At 43.8% G+C, this 17,544-nt stretch overlaps 1 protein-coding gene across 2 annotated transcripts in view; it reads left to right on the top strand.

Moving 5' to 3' along the window:
- The first annotated feature begins 2,455 nt into the window (after nt 1-2,455).
- Nucleotides 2,456-17,544, top strand: part of GHR (growth hormone receptor) — a 117,296-nt gene continuing 102,207 nt past the window's right edge. For both annotated transcript variants that reach the window (XM_054283861.1, XM_054283842.1), the window contains exon 1: nt 2,456-2,538. The gene's annotated coding sequence lies outside the window, so the exon portion shown is untranslated. The remainder of the gene's footprint in view (nt 2,539-17,544) is intronic.

Genomic DNA, 17,544 nt, shown 5'->3' with positions numbered 1-17,544 from the left:
CTACACAGAAGCAACACACAGCCTTGTGATTCCACAGATCCAAGGCCACCTTCCACCTGTAGACAATGTCAAAACTCCACTTTTACCTGTCTCCTGTCTTTCCAGCCCCCCCCCCCCCCCCCTACACACACTCACTAACTTCCTGATTGAAAATTACTTTGGCTGCTTTTGCCTAAATCTGGTCTCGTTGGCAGTGTACTGTGTTTGACATTAGTCCACATGAAACTGAACAATCTATCATGTGAAGAAATAGAAAACTTTATCTAGTGTAGAGAAAGTCCAGGCAGTTGTAAACCTAGACTATGTAATAAATCAATGGATTTATTGTTATCCAAGTTTATTTGTATATATAATGAGGGAGAAATAAATTATTTTCTCCGGTTTATTCATGTGGTATTTTACATGTTCAGCTCCCACTGCCACTTAGTTAATGCAAACCAGCTTGTCATAGTCCCAGGTGTTACTGTGTTATCAGAATGTTGTATTAACAAACCCCATAAACATCTCTGGACCTGGAATCTTCCCCTTTTATCAAGTGCTTCAACCACAAGACTATAGGGCCAGGATCAGATCTGTGGCTGCAATTTCTAACACACTGAGTTATTAATCATGCTTTGCCATAGCTTCAGCACAAATAGTAAGAACGAAAGGTCTGAATAACAACTGCTAGTTTGGCAGCACAGGCATCTCCCGGGAGATGTGGTTATGAATTCCCTGACCAGTGGTAAGAAGTGGAACTTAATGTCCTTTGCACATGTATTAATGCAAAGACAATGGTATTGCTCGATACTGTTTAAAAAAAATCTGCTCCTGTGATTTTGAATGAGGAAATGGCAAGAGATGGTTCTGGTAGGAATAAAGAAGAGGGATCTGTGTGCCTTTAGTTTAAAACCTCAAAGGCAATACTTTCATCATATACTTATCAACGTGTGAGATTTTAATTTCCTTAAGTCAATTGGGAGCTGATGAGGTCACATTTCATGATCCACCTCACCCCTATACATGTCTTCAGCCCCCTGAAATCACTTTGTTTTTTCTGGGCAGAAGAAGCCTGGATCAACAGCACAGTTGAAGGCAGATCACTTGCAGCTCGCTGATCAGCCTTTGAGGAGCACCAGCCTCCTAAGACAAACAGCTCCCAGTCTGGGAGCACCTGGTTCAATAGGAAGGGAAGGGCAGCACCGACCTGAGCAGGCAGAGGTACCAGAGCTGTTCCCAGCCGTTATAGTCAAACAACTTCCATATGCCAGCACTGCTATTCCTGTACACCCAGCACAGCAGAAAGCTTGGGCGAGATACAATTCTCTTCTATTCCCAGTTAATTTCAGAGCCGGCTTTGTGACTTACTAAATGACTGTGAAACTCTTGCAACACTGATCTGTGGGGCTGTTGTCCCACCTTTGTTTTACGAGGAAGCCAGATGATGAGCCATTCTGCAGCTGGGGCCACACACATGACGGGAGGCCCGCAAGGGCCTTAAAGAACAATGTGTCATTGCTGAGGTTACCTTTGCACATGTGGGTCTGCATTCGGTACTTTGTCAATGCAAATGGTACCTAAATAAACTGATGATAGTATGCTCCTTTTTAATGTTTTCTTTCCTAAATAGTTTTCCTGTAGCTACCTTCTACACTCACACTACTTAGCCCTGTGCGTGCACTGCCACACACCTGGCCGCAGAAGTTGCCATCCCTTCCACCTGGCAGCCGCGCCCGTGGCACGCCGACACCTCCTTCACCCTAAAATTGCGTTCGTCGATCCTGAACACAAACATGACTGCCAGCCCCGCTGAGCCCCTGCTTCAGCCTGGGCCAGCAGCCCGCGGCTCGCCCCCGATAGCCATCGCCGGCGGCACTGCGCCCACAGCGCGGAGCTGGCGCCGGGGCCGTCCCCCGCCCGTCCGGCCGGGTTGCGCGCTGCAGCAGCCGCCGTCCCCGTGTAGACGGAGCCCCGGGGCGCAGCCCAAGTGCCGGCACCGGCCGGGGCTCGCCGAGCCGCCCCCCCGCCAGGCACGGTCCCGCTCGCCGCTCTGAGCCCCTCTCCGCGGCCGGCAGCTTCCCCGGTGAAAGACGACGAGCAGTCGGCGGCGATGGCCGCTGAGTGCCCCGCGCCCCGGCAGGGCAGGGCAGGCACGGAGCGGGCTGCGACAAGCGAGCAGTGCCAAGGCCGGCGCTCCTGCCGCCGCCGGGGGACGGTGCACGGGGAGGGGTGTGGGTGAGCACTGCCCGCCGCCCCCCCCAGTGCTGATCTCCCCTCCCTCGCTCCGTCCGTCCCTCCACTCCGCTCCGCTCCGCTCTGCTCGGCTCTGCTCTCCGCCTGCCCTGCCCCGCCCCGCCCCGCAGGAGGAGTGCGGGCTCAGCCCGCCGCCCGCCGCTCTCGCTCGCGTTTTATGACGGTCGCTGCCTCCCCAGAAGTTGGGGCCGGCCGTGGCGGCCGCTCGCTGAGGCGCTCCCATGGTGCCGGCGCCCGCCGCGGGGGGGCCCGTCCGCTGCCGCCCGCCGCGCCGCCGAAACTTGGGGGAAGTTTCCGTGCGAGTCGGTGAGTACCGGGCGGCGGCTCCGCGCCGCTCCCCCCGCCCGCCCGGCGCGGCGGGTTCCCCGCCCCCGGGGGCGACGGGCCGGGGTCCCGCTCCTGTCCGGCTTCACCTCCCTCTCCCGGGATTGGCGCGGGATCGGCGAGCTTGCCCCACGGTCGGAGCCGCTCCAGGAGCGGGGCCGCCCGTGTCCCGCTGCTGTGGGCAGTGCGGCGCCGGAGCCGGGCCGGGACCGCGGCGTCAGCTCCGGCCGGGGCTGGGACGGCGGGCGGGGGGCGAGAATTCCTGTCACGTCCCATGCTGTGGGTGATGGATGGGGTGCCGGGGAAGGGAAGCCTAGCCTCGGAGATCTGGAGAAAGAGTTTTCTTCAGAGAAACCCTCTTTTCTGTGTGGACTTGGATTTTAAAAGCACAGCAAGAATGGTCGTTTAGCTGCTAGCGTCGCAATCTTCTCCGCTGTAATAGACCTAATCAGAATTTTTCTTCTGTATGATTTATTCCTGTTTATACAATCCCTGCAAATCCGACCTGTTTTGTTTTTTTTTAATTTTTTTTTTACGACATTTGTCTGTAATTTTGTTTCTTATTGTGTGGCGTGTTATAAGTATTGCATAGGATAAAAAAATAGAGAATGTTTTGAAAAATAAATACTGCAAATGTTCTGAGCAGAAGTGTGCAAACAGAGGGGTTATATAGCATAGGAGTAACTAGTGTTTTATCATAGTAATTTCTTCGGTAAAACTTGTTGCAAACTCTTACGGGGCTAATGCTGGAGATCCAGTGAGTGGATGTGAACTAGTTACTCATCTTTTCAGTGCAGTATATTTTGTTTAGAGTATAGTGTATTATTAACTTTATGGTGTTCAGTCACAGCCTAACTTTTCTTTTTGTGTAAGCAACTACAGAAGACCCACACCAGGTCATCTTTCTGGTCATGATAATGTCAGAAGTAAGAATGAAGCAGTTAAAAAACTGTAACCCACCACTTGAGTTGGATCCCATTTTATTAATGCTTTAAGCAAGTATTTACTGATATGAAAAATTGAAGTTATTTGTCAAGATCTTTTTAGCTTAAATCCAGAAGACTCTTAACTGTAGCATAGACTTCGTTGCTCACTTCAGCAGAGAAAATACAGTTGGGCATAGAATCAATTTAAGGAGATTTGGTAAGATACATTTAAATGCTGGTGTTCATTTAAAATATGCTATTTTGAATATTGAGATTAAAGTACATTGCAATTGAGATGTCTTGTGGCTCTGAGTGATAAATGTAAGTAATACTGAAAGTTATTCAGACAGCTTGAGCTGTTTGAATAGGAATGTGATGTCTTTCATCTCCACCACATCTCAGTCTCGCATTACTAGAATTGCTACTTGCCGTGTTAATTCATGATGTTAGCATGTTCTAATAATTATGAAGGATTGACAAACCAGACGGCTTCCAATCCTTCTGAGGAGTAATTTCTAACATTGCCAGTAAGTGGTAGTGGTACTTTTATCAAATATGTGGCTATAACTGCTGAAAGTTACACTAATGTACAGAAAAGTTACAGACACTCACCAAATATTTTTAAATTCTCTGAGTATGGCCAATCATTGTTTTTGTTACCATGGGCTGTTGTATTTGTTGTATCTCCTGGTCTTGATGTATTTGCACAGCGCAGTGTAGCACCGTTCAAGTGTAAAAAATCAAGGGCTCTGTAGAGGCAGCGCACAGCACTGCTCCCATGGGTGTTTGTGCCACACTGGCTGGGTTGGGGAACCAGGGCTGGCCACAGAGCCCAGTTCTAGACATCTTTCCAAACTGAAGTGGCATGTAGCACTGTGTATGACCTCTTGTGCCCTCTTCCAGTAAGGAATGATTAAAAGCTCTGAAGGCAAATTTCCCGTTTACAGATTGGTACCATTCCTTTTCATGAACTGGAGACTAAGGAAGTGTGAGTATATAGTTGTCCTTTTAGACCATAACTTCCACTTGCAGGGTCTCTTTTGCCTGACTGTTTGTACACATCTAAGTGCCTATATCACCTGGAGCTAGGCCTTGCTTCTTTAAAATGAAACTTTTGCTGCAGAAATTGTGTTTTATCTTGCACCATTGAAAGGAGCATTGAAGACGATAAATATAGCATCCTGTATCTTATTTGAAATACCAGATTTCCACTAATAAAATAGAAACTGCAAATATTTGTTATTGAGGAAGCAATGTAGGCAGAGATGCTTTGATTTTTTTTTCTCTTATTGAAAATTAAGTGCTTTATCAGATACGACAGCATTTGCTTGCATTCCGCCCAGTTGAAGATCTTGCAATCTTAAGGTACATATCAAAACATTTCAAAAGCATTACAAATTAATAAAAATATTATAGGAATACAAAGAAGAGGGGGTAAAACTTGTGGGGTAAGAAAGGGCAAGGCTACCAGCCGTAATAATGAATCTACTGAGCCCACATGGGAGTCCTTCAGTAATAGGTTAGCTAGAGAGTCATATTTCTTTTAAATAAAAGGGTTTTCTTCTCTTGTTACCAAATGTTTGTGGGATGGAAAGATAATTCTTTGGCCCAGTGGAGCTGAGGTAGTAATTCTGGGGAGAGGGCAGTATGAGGAAAGCAGGGAGAGAGGTAGTGGGGCTGCTACTTCGGTGTGGTGAAGGCGAAAGGCTGATGCAATGAGATACTAGCTTGGCAGGAACAGATTTATGTCAAGACTTGAAGGAACACTTTGTGCTCAAACTGTTTATCACTAGGGAAATCTTCCTTTACCGTATATGAATCCTAGTCTAAATCTTTGTGTGAGGTGGGTGTTTGTTTACACATTATTTTAGTTCGTGAGAGATGGAACAAGCATCCTGTTACCAAAGAGCTGGTTTTCAGTGTATGAGAAACAATTTTTCCCAGAAGATTGGAAAGGCTGTTTTCTGACAGAGATGAATGTTGTCCATATCACTTGTACTGCAGATTAAGAATTCAAAATACATTTAAACACATATTTTATTGACCTTTGGAAAGCATGTATTCTATTTAAAATACCTTAATCCCTAAAATTAGTTATCTTCTTCAATATCAATAAGTTAGTATAAAATTCAGAAATACTTCAGAGTAGCAGGATGGCTTGCAACAGGGCGGAACTTAATGTCTCCTTTGAACAATTTAATGTGCCTTGCTATTTGCTGGGCATTTCAGACATACAATGTTATGAGGATGTAAAAGAGAATGAAAATCACTCTTACTGATGGAGTAACTGCTGGAAGACACAATTGGTGGTGGATGCAAGTGTACAGACGGTTGAGTTGGGGTAACTTTTCAGATGTAATATTGCCCTACTCTTTTGCCATGTACTCAATAGCTGAAGGACTACACGACAAATCAAGCATTTCTGAGTTTTAAAACCCCATCTGCCTTGCTATTCATATTTACGATGCTAATTTAAACCATTTATGTTTATCTTTTGACTTGCCAAGAGATCCAGACTGCCATGCCAACACCCGTACCTACTAAATCACGTTCAGCTTTATAAATTAGAGTTACAGAAGTACTCCTGTAGTGACACAGTCTGCAACATAGTCTTTTGTCCTGCTGTGGCCATGCTAGTGGTTGGATTTTGTGGAAGGGATCTGCTGTGTGGGATTGTGGTCCTCTGGGGGAAGGTGATACAGGGCTGCATGGAGAACGCTGGAGAGACGAGAACCTCTGCTCAGTGACTGCTGGTGAGAGGATATGAAATGTTGATAAATGTAGCAGAAAATTTTAACCTCTGTGCATTAAGAGAATAAACACAGCACCCATTCTGTTGGTGTGGAATGATTTATGCTTCCCCATTTCTCTTTTCCTGTGGCCATTTAGCGAGACTCAGAGCATTAGTGCATTACAGCGCTAGACCTGCTTGGCCTCTGCATCAGGCACCGAGTGACTGCTGAGGATGGGTTCCAAGTGTGTGAAACTGAACTCAGAATGTAAAAAGCAAAGATGCTTTGCTGGTTTTGTGCTCATTAAGGCAGCAAGCAGATTGCTGTCTCTGATCACTTAATAAGCTTATTGCTTGTAATTCTAGAACAGAGGTGATATATGAAAACATAAAAACAAATAATCAGTTGCATTTAAATAGGACATTAACAGAGATGGAGGCAATATTTAGAATTTCAAAAGCTGTTTAAATACTGTGACAAATCCATTATGGTCTTCAAACTCTGTAATTGGTCAGTCCAAACATGAAATATTCTTTTGGATGCACAATAGTAATTTCATACAAAAAAAGTCAGTAGTTAACAGACAACAACTCTGAGGGAAAGTTGGAAAGAGGTTATTAATAACAACTATAATGCTACAGCATTCAAGCATTTAAATAGAATTTGAGTTTTTATAGCCTCAAGAGGAAACAGGATCAGTAATACTCCATATTGCAGTAAATCTGTAGGGTGATTAATCAACCTCATCATAGCCCTCTCCTATGCCCTTCCAATCTTAATCGCAGTAGCCTTCCTTGCGCTAGTAGAGCACTAAATCCTAAGCTACATACAAGGCTGAAAGGGCCCAAACATTGTTTGCCCTTTCGGGCTCCTACAGCCCCTAGCAGATGGTGTAAAACTACTTATCAAAGAGCCTATTCGACCATCAACATCCTCTCCAATCTTATTCATTGCAACCCCAATACTAGCCTTACTCCTAGCAATCTCAATCTGAAGCCCATTGCCCCTTCCATTTTCCTTAGCGAACCTCAGTCACCCTAGCTGATAAATTGATGGTTTGTAGAAACTGTACCTGTGTTAGTCCTGTGAACAGATGTCTTCGTGTCTGACCAATATGCAAAAGTTTTGGGTTTTAATCCACACGCAGTGTATCTCTACAACCTTATTGGAACAGCCAAACAACTCCCTTTGTGCCTGTTGGAGTTTGGGGGTAGTCTGACCATTAAGTACAGCTTGTTGGACAGAAGAAACAGACTGAAAGATCAGTCACATTTTGTTCTAGCTGTCTCAGTTAAATGAGCATGCAGTCAGTTTCTGCCTTACCTACCTGTTTCCCAGCTGCAACAAGCAGTCTGATTTCTGCTAGGTTTCATGGGATTTTTTTTTCATACATGTGTTTAGTGCTACCTAGAGAATGAGTTGGGCTCTCCTTCATTGCATGACTGAAAATGTTGTTTAAATTTTTGATGGAATGCTTATTAAACTGTGTTTGCTCAAGAGCCATGTTATAAGCCTACTTTATAACTGTTCTTAGCAATGCCTTGTTTACTGTTTTCATCCAGAACAGCTTTAACTGTTTGGTGTTTTGATGGTTTGTGGCATTGCTAATAGGTTTATGTGATGCTATAAAAAATGAGTGAAAAACAAAGCAGGATTCCTTCTTGATGGAGGTTCTTGTCCCTTACTTTGCATGAGTTGAAGAAGACTGGTTGTGGTTTGCTTTGGGACCAAACTTTACCTGTTCTGCCAAGAATAAGAAAGATCTGATGCAAGGACTGAGAGAAGAGCCATTGAAAGGTGCTGTATCTTTGGGTTTTGATTGCATTTTATGTCTAAGCCTGTTACAGTATATCAGGGGGGCACTGTGGAACTTTTACTTAAAAAGAAACCTCTAAGAACACCATAGCTTTCGTAATGACTGTGACAGTTCACAGTCAGACAGAGGAGCTTCAAGTCAGATGTTAAGTAAACAGAGTAGAATACAACATGGTCAGGACTCTACCAGGCCATCTCTTTCATAGGACACATAGATCAAACCTGGTGAGCTGTGTTTATGCTGGGGCTTTGGTCTTGTAGGTTGAGTCCTGGATGGTTTAGGGTGTAAAATAGGTGCATTGAGCCACCTGAAGGAATGATTTGCAGGGTGCAGTGGGAAATCCTGCTCTTTTTCTAGAATCTGTTTGCAGGTTTTGGCTGAGGCACACATATAGCTGCAATACATGCAGCTGAAACACTACAGTTCTTGTTCCAAATAGTGCCAGCCTACTGGTCCAGCATGTGTGAATGAGCTTATCTTACAGCTGCAGTGTTTTTGCGGTAGGATCAGAAAGAGTGTGTGAGACAGTGCTTTACACTTTTCAGCTGTGATTCCTGACCTTTGGAGAGCAGCAGTGTGCCTCTGGGTCTGCTCATGCTGGGTGTTGCTAACAAACACTGCACAGGAGAGGTGCTTGTTACGTGATACGGTCAGGCTGGCCGGCTGTACACCAGCCAGTTCTGCTGCTGCAGGACAGCGTGTACAGCACGGAGGGACTGCAGCCTCACAGGGGGAGAAACGGCCCTCCACTTCCCTGTGAGAAAGGCTATTTTTGTGCAACTGTGATGAGCTCTGGTATCTTCCAGCTCTGAGGCGCTTTAATTAGGATGGCCATATCAGTTGAGAAAACATGTCAGAAAAAGAAGTCACTGTTGTAAAGAAGCCTGTGCTTCTGGTTCTTGGGTAAGTATTTTGTTTGAACAGCTAATTTCCTTGAAATATTGGGTAGCTTTGAGAAAATTCATTTCTTTGGTTGTACTACATCCAGTTTTTTTCAGTGGTGTGTAATTTCATCCACCATAAGGCACACACAAGTAGGTTGACTACAGTGGATTCTGTTTGATGGTTCTCAGGGCTCTAGCTGACCACAGAGGTGCGGGTGCTGACAGTAAGGAAGCATGGCATTCACCTCTTTAAGTGATGTGAGGGGCCTGCCTAACTTGCATCAAATCAAGAGGAACAAGAGTATTTGCTTTATACATCACTGTAGAGCTAGCGTGGCTTTATATGAAGGGGAGGTCTTGCCTGACAAATTTGGTGACCTTCTGTGATGGAGCTACAGGTTTGCTGGACAGGGCAGAGCAGCTGATATTATTTACATGGGCTTATGCAGTTGGACACTGTCCTGCAGGCCATCCTTTTCTGTAAATTAGAGAGACATTAGAGAGACATTAGATCACCCACTTGGTGGACAAAGAGCTGGCTGGATGGCCACACTCAGAGCTGTGCTCAATAGCTCCTTGTCCACATGGAGACCAGTGAGGAGTGGTGTCCCTCAGGGGTGGGTCCTGGGGCTGATACTGTCCCACACCTTTGTCAGGGATGTGGACAGGGGGATCCAGGGCAGTCTCAGCAAGTTTGCTGCTGACACTGAGCTGGGTGGGGCTGTCCACACAGGGGAGGGCAGGGATGGCATCCACAGGGTCCTGGACAGGCTTGAGAGGTGGGACCCTGCAAACCTCGGGGAGCCCAGCAAGGCCAAGGGCAAGGTCCTGCACCTGCATTGGGCAATCCCAGGCACACCCACAGGCTGGGCAGAGAAGTGATCGAGAGCAGCCCTGAGGGGAGGGACTTGGGGGTGATGGCTGGTGAAAAACTCACCATGAGCCAGCCGCGAGCGCTCCCAGCCCAGAAAACCAAGGGAATCCTGGGCTGCATCCAAAGAACCGTGGCCAGCAGGTCAAGGGAGGGGATTCTGCCCCTCTATTTTCCTCCTGTGAAACCCCACCAGGAGCACTGTGTCCAGTCCTGGTGTCCCCAATTTAAGAGGGACATGGAGCTGCTGGAGTAAGTCCAGAGGAAGCCACAAAGCTGATAAGAGGGCTGGAGCTCCTCCCCTAAAAAGACAGGCTGAGAAAGTTGGGGCTGTTCAGCCTGGAGAAGAGAAGGTTTTGTGGAGACCTTACAGAAACTTGCTGGTATCTGAAGGGGGAATACAGGGGAGCTGGAGATGGACTCTTCATCAGGGACTGTAGAGACAGGCAAGGAGTAATGGGAACAAACTGAAAGAAGGGAAATTTAGGTTAGATATGAGGAATAAATCCTTTACTATGAGTGTGGTGAAACAGGTTGCCCAGGGAAGCTGTGGATCTCCCAGCTCTGGCAGTGTTTAGGGTGAGGTTGGACAAAGCTGTGAGTAGCCTGGTCGAGTGGGAGGTGTCCCTGTGCATGACAGGGGAGACTGGGGCTAGATAATCATTACAATGCAATTCCAACGCATTAATATCTCTATGATCTATGATTTTTCAGGCTTATGGTGTATAATACTATAAGACCTGTATCCAGCATACAGGGAAATTAAGCAATATGTTTGGCCCTTGTGTCTTTGATCCAGCCAGTGGCATAGGTGAGTGCACTTAATGCCATAATGTTGAAGTGCACTTAATGCCGTAATGAGAAGTAATGTTGTTTACTGTTGTACCCATGTGTTCGTTGTGGCCTGTTCTATTGCTTTTTTTTTTCCAAATATAAAAAGTTAATATTTTATTAAGGTTATGAGGTATATTGTGAAAATCATTCCAGGTCTCTTTTCCTCTCCTGTTCTACTGCTGCAGGTGAAGGTGAAGAGCTCTCTCCATAAAAGCCCAAGGGAACTTTGTGGAGCCAGTGTGAATAAAAATATCCATCTATTGAAAGGAAAAAACTAGATTTAGGAAGAGAGACTCCTCCTGACTAGTTGTTCACATTGAATTGAATGATATGATGGGAATCTTCATGTAGAACCTTCTATAGCCATGCTCCTGTTGTCTTTGCTGAGGTGGGAGTTGCAGAATTTAAAAAATAATTTTGTCCTATTATTTGAACATTATTTCAAACCCAAGGAAATGAGGAGCCAAGTTATCACAGGAGATCTTCAATTAGAAGAGGGAAGCAGTTTTTCACAGTGTTAGCATGTGTTTAGTGTTTCAGTTTACTAAATCATGCAGAAAAGGAGAAGATGTTAAAGGATCAAGAGCCAGGGATTAGACATAGATTCTGGATAATTTGGGAAACAAAATGGAAAATGTGCAAGTAGGAAGACCAGGACATGAAAGTTTGGGAACTAATGGTTGTTGGAAAGACTGCAGGTATAGGCTCTGTAGCAGTTGGTTCCACTCTTAAGTGGACATTTATGCGAACACGTGACTGAACATTAGGTGGTCAGTAATCAAAAGAACATGTTTAAGACCGAGAGTAATGATTTGTTTAAGGATGTGTGAGGTGGCTGGACTAAAACACAGTAAAAAAACCCAGCTTCCTCAAAATGATTAAAAAATTCTAAAGCAATTTGAATTGCACCTAGAAGTGTATTTTCATACTGATTTGAAATTTTCAAAAATTGTTATTATTGTAAAGATCACAGTGTTTCATGGATAGAGCTATGCTAGGAGTAGAAATATTTTTGTTAGGGTAGGACTGATTTTGTCAGTGGCTTGCTTTCCAAATGGCATACTAGTTGCAGTATTTTTTAGCAGCCTGTCAGTGCAACAGCATGTAAAAATAAAGGGAACAGAAAGATGGTATTTTTGCATCAAATAGATGATGTCATTCAACTACTCATTTTATATGTGAGTGGTGGGTACACATACTGTTTGTTTGTGCTTTTGCAGTTTTTGTTTCATTTACTAATGCTGGACTGTGAAAACAAAATATAAGCTGTCAATAAAAAAGGACTGGCACTGTTTGTTGTTAGGGCTGAAAAAGAAGAGCTGTCTCTCACTAGTTACTTTTTTGTTGGGAGTTTTTAAACTTCTAAAAGGTTCCTGCCAGGGAATCTGATCTTGCAAAAGGCTGCAACTGTTTGTGTAAACTGTTTGTATATACAATCCTATTTACAAGAAGCAGAACTGTGGCTTTCTGGGCAAAAGAAGAATTATCCTTTCCACTTTCTACATCTCAGACACCTGCTCTGACCAAATATCTTGAAAATGAGAGAAGCATTCATTCCCATTAAGATTAAGCAGTACCACAGAGCAACAGCCTCAGCTGTGGCTTTGGGGCCTGAAGGTCATACAGCTCTCTCTTCTTGGGACTTTTCATTGTTGCTTCATATCCCAGTAGATTGGTATTTTCCAGATGCTCTGATCTCTCCCTATCCTAAGAATACAGATAGGTACTCTTGCAAAATGTTATTAAAATACCTGGTCAGAAGCAGTGTGCTTGTTTACAGGCTGTGTCTTGTGGAGCCTTTCAGACAGCGCAGGCTGAAACCAGGTTGCGGAAAGTGCTGGATATGCTCAGGCAGAGATGGCAGCTGCGGCTTCAGCTGAGCATCCAGCAGGCTGCAAACACAGCTGCCATCCCCTGCTCCTCACCAGCCCCTCGCCCTTTGCTTCTGCTGAGCAGAAATTGGAGTGTCTCTGAGTTTGGGCTAATGCATCTGAACTCAGCAACCAGTGGTCTCTGGTACCAGAAGAGCAGGCAGTGATTTAGCCTCTGGGTTGTGTGTCCATCCCTGAGAGGGGGGAAGAGCTGCAGAAACCAGTAGAAGTGTGGCACCGCTGGAGGTGGAAACTTGCTAATAGAGAAGAGCAGGAAGGCTGAACAAACAACTGTATTCAGTTAGGCAATTACTGAACAGAAATGAGGCATTTTCTGGGGAAAGAGGAATATCAATCTATGTTTTGCTCCATTGGTGCTGTTCCTACACAAGTGACTGATAGTCATTTGTGCTGGTGCTATAGTCACACAAACAGTACTGGAGGAATTTGGGCATTAGAAAAATGACAAGAAGGAGTACCAAAAAGACATTTAACAGGCTAATATCTATACTTGACCTTGTGTAAGTTTTCTAGGATGCATGAAGGAACTGAGTAAGTCTAACATCAAGTAATTCTAACAATGTAGGTCAAGGATGGAGGGTACGTACTTCTGCCTCAACAGCACTCACCTTTTGTGTGTTCTACATTATAAATAGTTGCTTATCGGCAAAAGCTCTGGCTTTTTGCACTGACTTTTGATCCTTACTGCTCTTACCATTCCTTTCTTTGTCTTGTCAGTTACTACAGGAAAGGACCAATCCCATGCATTATATTGTTTTGTCATTTGAAAAAAGTCAAAACAAATGCTCATATTCCTTTGACTTTTTCTTTGCAGACTTGTGGTGTGTGGAATGGGTGAGAAATGATGCTTTCAAAACTGTCATTGTAACTCCTTTCTGAGAAATGACATAAGGCTCTGGGGAACTATCTGCAGAAAAATTTACAGATTTTATGTGTATTTTGTGTAGTGTTAGTACTTCTTGATATTGTTTGGCTCAAAAGATGTATTCATGGGTGTTAAGTACTAGCTGCTCTTGCCTTGATTACCAGCAAATCACTGTGTAGGGCATGGTCATCTAATTGTTAACAATTTAAGCAAATGATGAAATGGTAAAAAAGAGCCATGTGGACCATTAGATATATTTATTGTGGGGTCAGGAAGACCCACAAGAGTAGTTTCTCTTCAGCTATTAGTAGAGTTGGGCATTGAGAAGTTGTGAAGGAAATTCAAAACAATGTCTCCAAGTTTTGCCAAGATTACTCAGTGAAATCACTTCTTGCCAGATGCTCATGCTGAATGAAAGAGAACACCAACCACTGTAGTGGGAATTAGTTTTCTGAAATTGCTCAAAGCCAATTATCAGTCTAGTTGTTTTAGGGGATTATTAGTACTCTGTGAACTGTTCTACAGTTTGAATGACACACCAGCAGGTAGAAGTTATATTCATGAGGTAGTATTTCTCACCTTTATCCTGTTAACTGTGGGAATGAATACAGCAGCTTCTATTTGGGATTTCAGTGTAGCTGTGAAAAAGCAATGGGAGCACAGATTGTGGGATCAGAGTGAAAGATTTGGTCTGTATTTCCCAAGCAGTAGCTCCTGGAAGCGATACGGAGCTTGTGGCTAGGAATGGAGCCATAACCCTGTCCATGACTGCATGGGAGGCTCTGCAGTGAGTTCAGAAAGACCTCAGCCAGATGTGAGCCTTCGAAGCCTCTGCTCATGGCACTGCTTTCCAAACCATAGCAGAACCTCATACTTTTTTTTTCTTCTTCTTGGAAGAGGGGAATACTTGTGTGTTTTGGTGTGACTTTGGATGTATTGTGCTCTTAGTTTTTATGCAAAAACTACTTGGAAGTTGTAATAAGCCTGGTGTTGATTGTGTTTCATGGATAGTGTATCCAACCCAAGAATACAGGGACCCTGCAAACAGACTATTCCTCTTCCAGCTGTTCTTTTTGGCAGTAGCATGAGCTGAAAGGTTTACATGAGTTAAAGATTCCCGGCTGAGTATGAAGTTATCTGCTGATCAAACCCCTTTGCACAATTTGTTAATAAAGTGAAAATCCACTAAGTATGTTTGATTGCTTCAAGGGTAGGTGCAGCTGGGAGGAATCTAGCATCCTTTCTGGAGTCTGGTTTGTTGATTATTGTGTGACCCAGTTGGCAGCAAGCCTGTCCTATGAGGCACAGGACAAGAATATGCTGCACAGCTATTTTGCTAAGTAGTTGAAATACAGTGCCAGCGTTATTTGGGACAGATAAGTCTTTGATAACCTATTGCTGCTAAGTTGCACAACAGAAAAAACAACTTTCTTTCTATGATAAAACGTTTCTCCATTGTTCATCAGCAAGCAGAGCCTGAGGAGCTCTGCTTCTGTTGAGATTAATGGGTAAGTTTTTAGTCGAGGTGTCAGTCTGTCCTGATGCTCACTGGCAAATCTGCTTATTTTGAAGTTTTCCCGACTGTACTAGATCTCTAAGCATTTGCTAAAAAGCATAGTTTCAGAAAATTCACATTGGGCTGTCAAACTTATTTAGAAGTTATTTTCATAAATCCAGAAAAACTAAAACTTCACTAGTTGGTATCCTCAAAGTTAATCTTATTTTGTAACTCTTGTCTCTGCCACATAATGACTTACCTGCAGGAAACAAGCACTTTTTCACCAGTCTCAGAATGGCTAAAAACTTGCTTCTTAGCAAAAAATAGGAATCTGGCATGCTTCAAGTACAAACCAGTCTCTTTGTGGAGACTTACTGCAGGCCCTTGGATACACTCGTTGCTCTGCGAAGTTAGTTCAGTCACCTGGTGTGGTTAGTATGATTTTTTTTCCCCCTCTGTTTAAATTTCTCTGTTGTTTGAACTCTGCCTGAAAAGTAGACTGGCACATGTTCTCTTATTTTTCAGATCAGTCATGCCAGCTATGCATAAAAGAGCTGGAGCAAAAGCATTCCATATCCGTTAAGTGTTTTATTTTCCAGACTGAAAACTGAATACTTGCAGCTTGTATGTCATTATATGCTTGTCATTCCTAATTACTTTCTGGCATGTTCCTGGGTGTTTTGTAGACAGGAAAATGCATTTGGTTATTTTTTTAAGCTAGGCTAGCAAAAAAAGAAAAAAAAGGAAGAAAAAAAAAAGAAAAAAGAGAGACTTCTACAAGAATGCCAGAGAGGGACTTTTTACAAGGGCAGGCAGAGATAGGGCAAGGGAGAATATCTTTAAAATGAAAGAGAATGGGTTTTGATTAGATATTTGGAAGAAATTTGGTATTGTGAAGGTGGTGAGGCACTAAGTTGCCCAGAGAGGTGGTGGATGCCCCATCTCTGAAGATATTCAAGACTGGGTTGGATAAGGCTTTGAGAAACCTGATCTAGTGAAAGGTGTCCCTGCCTATGGCAGTAGGGTTGGAACTAGATGACCTTTAAGGTTCCTTGCAGCCCAAACCATTCTATCATTCTGTGAGTTAGAAAACTTTTGGGAGAAAGAAATGTGTAGACATAATAACTTGCATTTCATAACTGGAAATTAATCATCAAGCATATAGTTATTTTCAAAGAATGTAAGTATGTGATTTTTCCCTGCAGGTATTCTGAATACTGAAGGAAAGCATTGAGATTGAGTATCAGATTTTTATGCACAAACTCGTAGATGTGTACGGAGAAGCAGATTTGTAGTTCTGACCCTTTAGACAGGCTACCAAGTGAGCTACAATAACTCATCTGAGGCTAGTGGTAAATAGAAACTGTGCCAATGAAGAAAAGAGTTTCCCAGCTAGCATTTCCTTTGCTTCTTTAGATTTTGTACTTTCTTGACAGTCACTTGACAGCTTGACTACTCTCAAAATGTGCTGGAGTATCAGAAGCCTGTTATCTCCTAAAATAGCTGTTGTTCCTCACACAGAATGTAAATCTCCAGAGTCACTGCAATGAAGAGTCATGCAGCTTTGTGGGGTGTGTGTCTATACATGGGTTGCTTATAACAGATTCAGACATGAAATTACATTCAAAGGCTATGGCTGCAAATTTAAGCCCAGACTGATTATTTGGCTCTCATCCCTCTGCCATGGGAGCTGTAGTGCAGGCTGCATGAGCTGCACCCCTAACTGGAAGCTGTTTTCACTGGGCTGATGCAACTTGTCCTACAACTGCCTGGTTCCAGGAGAGATGGGAGCCTGTGGCAGGAGCCTGCCTTGTCACCAAGAAGGGCTAGGCAAATCCTTCTGGGAGCAGCCCACAGCAAAGCTGGTTTTGGCCATTCACAAAGCTGCTTTTTGCCAGCCTTAGGTACCAGCCAGCACATGAGAAATGTGACCTAAGGGTAGCTTGTCTGTGTGGGTGGTCTCCAAAGTTTGTTAAAGTTGCTGAAGAGTATGCACATGATGTAGTATTGTTTCCACCAGATACCTGAATTGTTGTTTGCCGTCTGTAAAGACTCAACAGACTATGAGAAGTGCAAGGCCGCCACAGCCACCTCAGTTTAGAGCCTGCTTTTCAGTGGTATCTGCTGAATTTCACTGGAAGCGTGCTGCCTGCTGTGATAAACACGAGCAAAGACTCTTGCCTTGGGTGACAGTAATTTATTACTTTTACAGTGCCATAGCCATAGTTTGCAATTCAGTCAGCTATGCTAAACATATATGAAGATATCTGCCCTGGAGAACTGCCAGCCTTCAGGAATAGCAGGATAATTTATGCTGCTGAACAAAACAAATAGAGTCACCTGTGGCTGTATACTGCATGGTGAATATGTGTGCTTTTGTAAACTGTATTACTAATCTAATGATTCCCAATATTAGTTGCTTCTTTGTACCTTGCTAAAATAGCTGTAGGAAAATATTTTCCTGAAATCTGAGGTTTTAAAGGAATTTTGAATATAGCCTGATGAAATATGACAGTGCAGGAATCCTGGAATCTTTCCCTTAGAGTGAAGAAAATTACTCTCTTCTGTGCAATGACGTGTATAAACTCTGTGCTATAAGCTTGCCTCTGACTGGATGAAGTAAATAGTAATTTTTCTGGAACAACAGAAGTTTTCAAGAAGTCAAGCCAG

This window comes from Melozone crissalis, unplaced genomic scaffold (genome assembly GCF_028551555.1).
Source record: "Melozone crissalis strain CALT ecotype California unplaced genomic scaffold, PUWL_Pcris_2 ptg000005l_1, whole genome shotgun sequence".
NCBI lineage: Eukaryota > Metazoa > Chordata > Aves > Passeriformes > Passerellidae > Melozone > Melozone crissalis.
The sequence above is the reverse complement of the archived record's forward strand: the minus strand, read 5'-3'. Positions and strand labels throughout refer to the sequence as shown.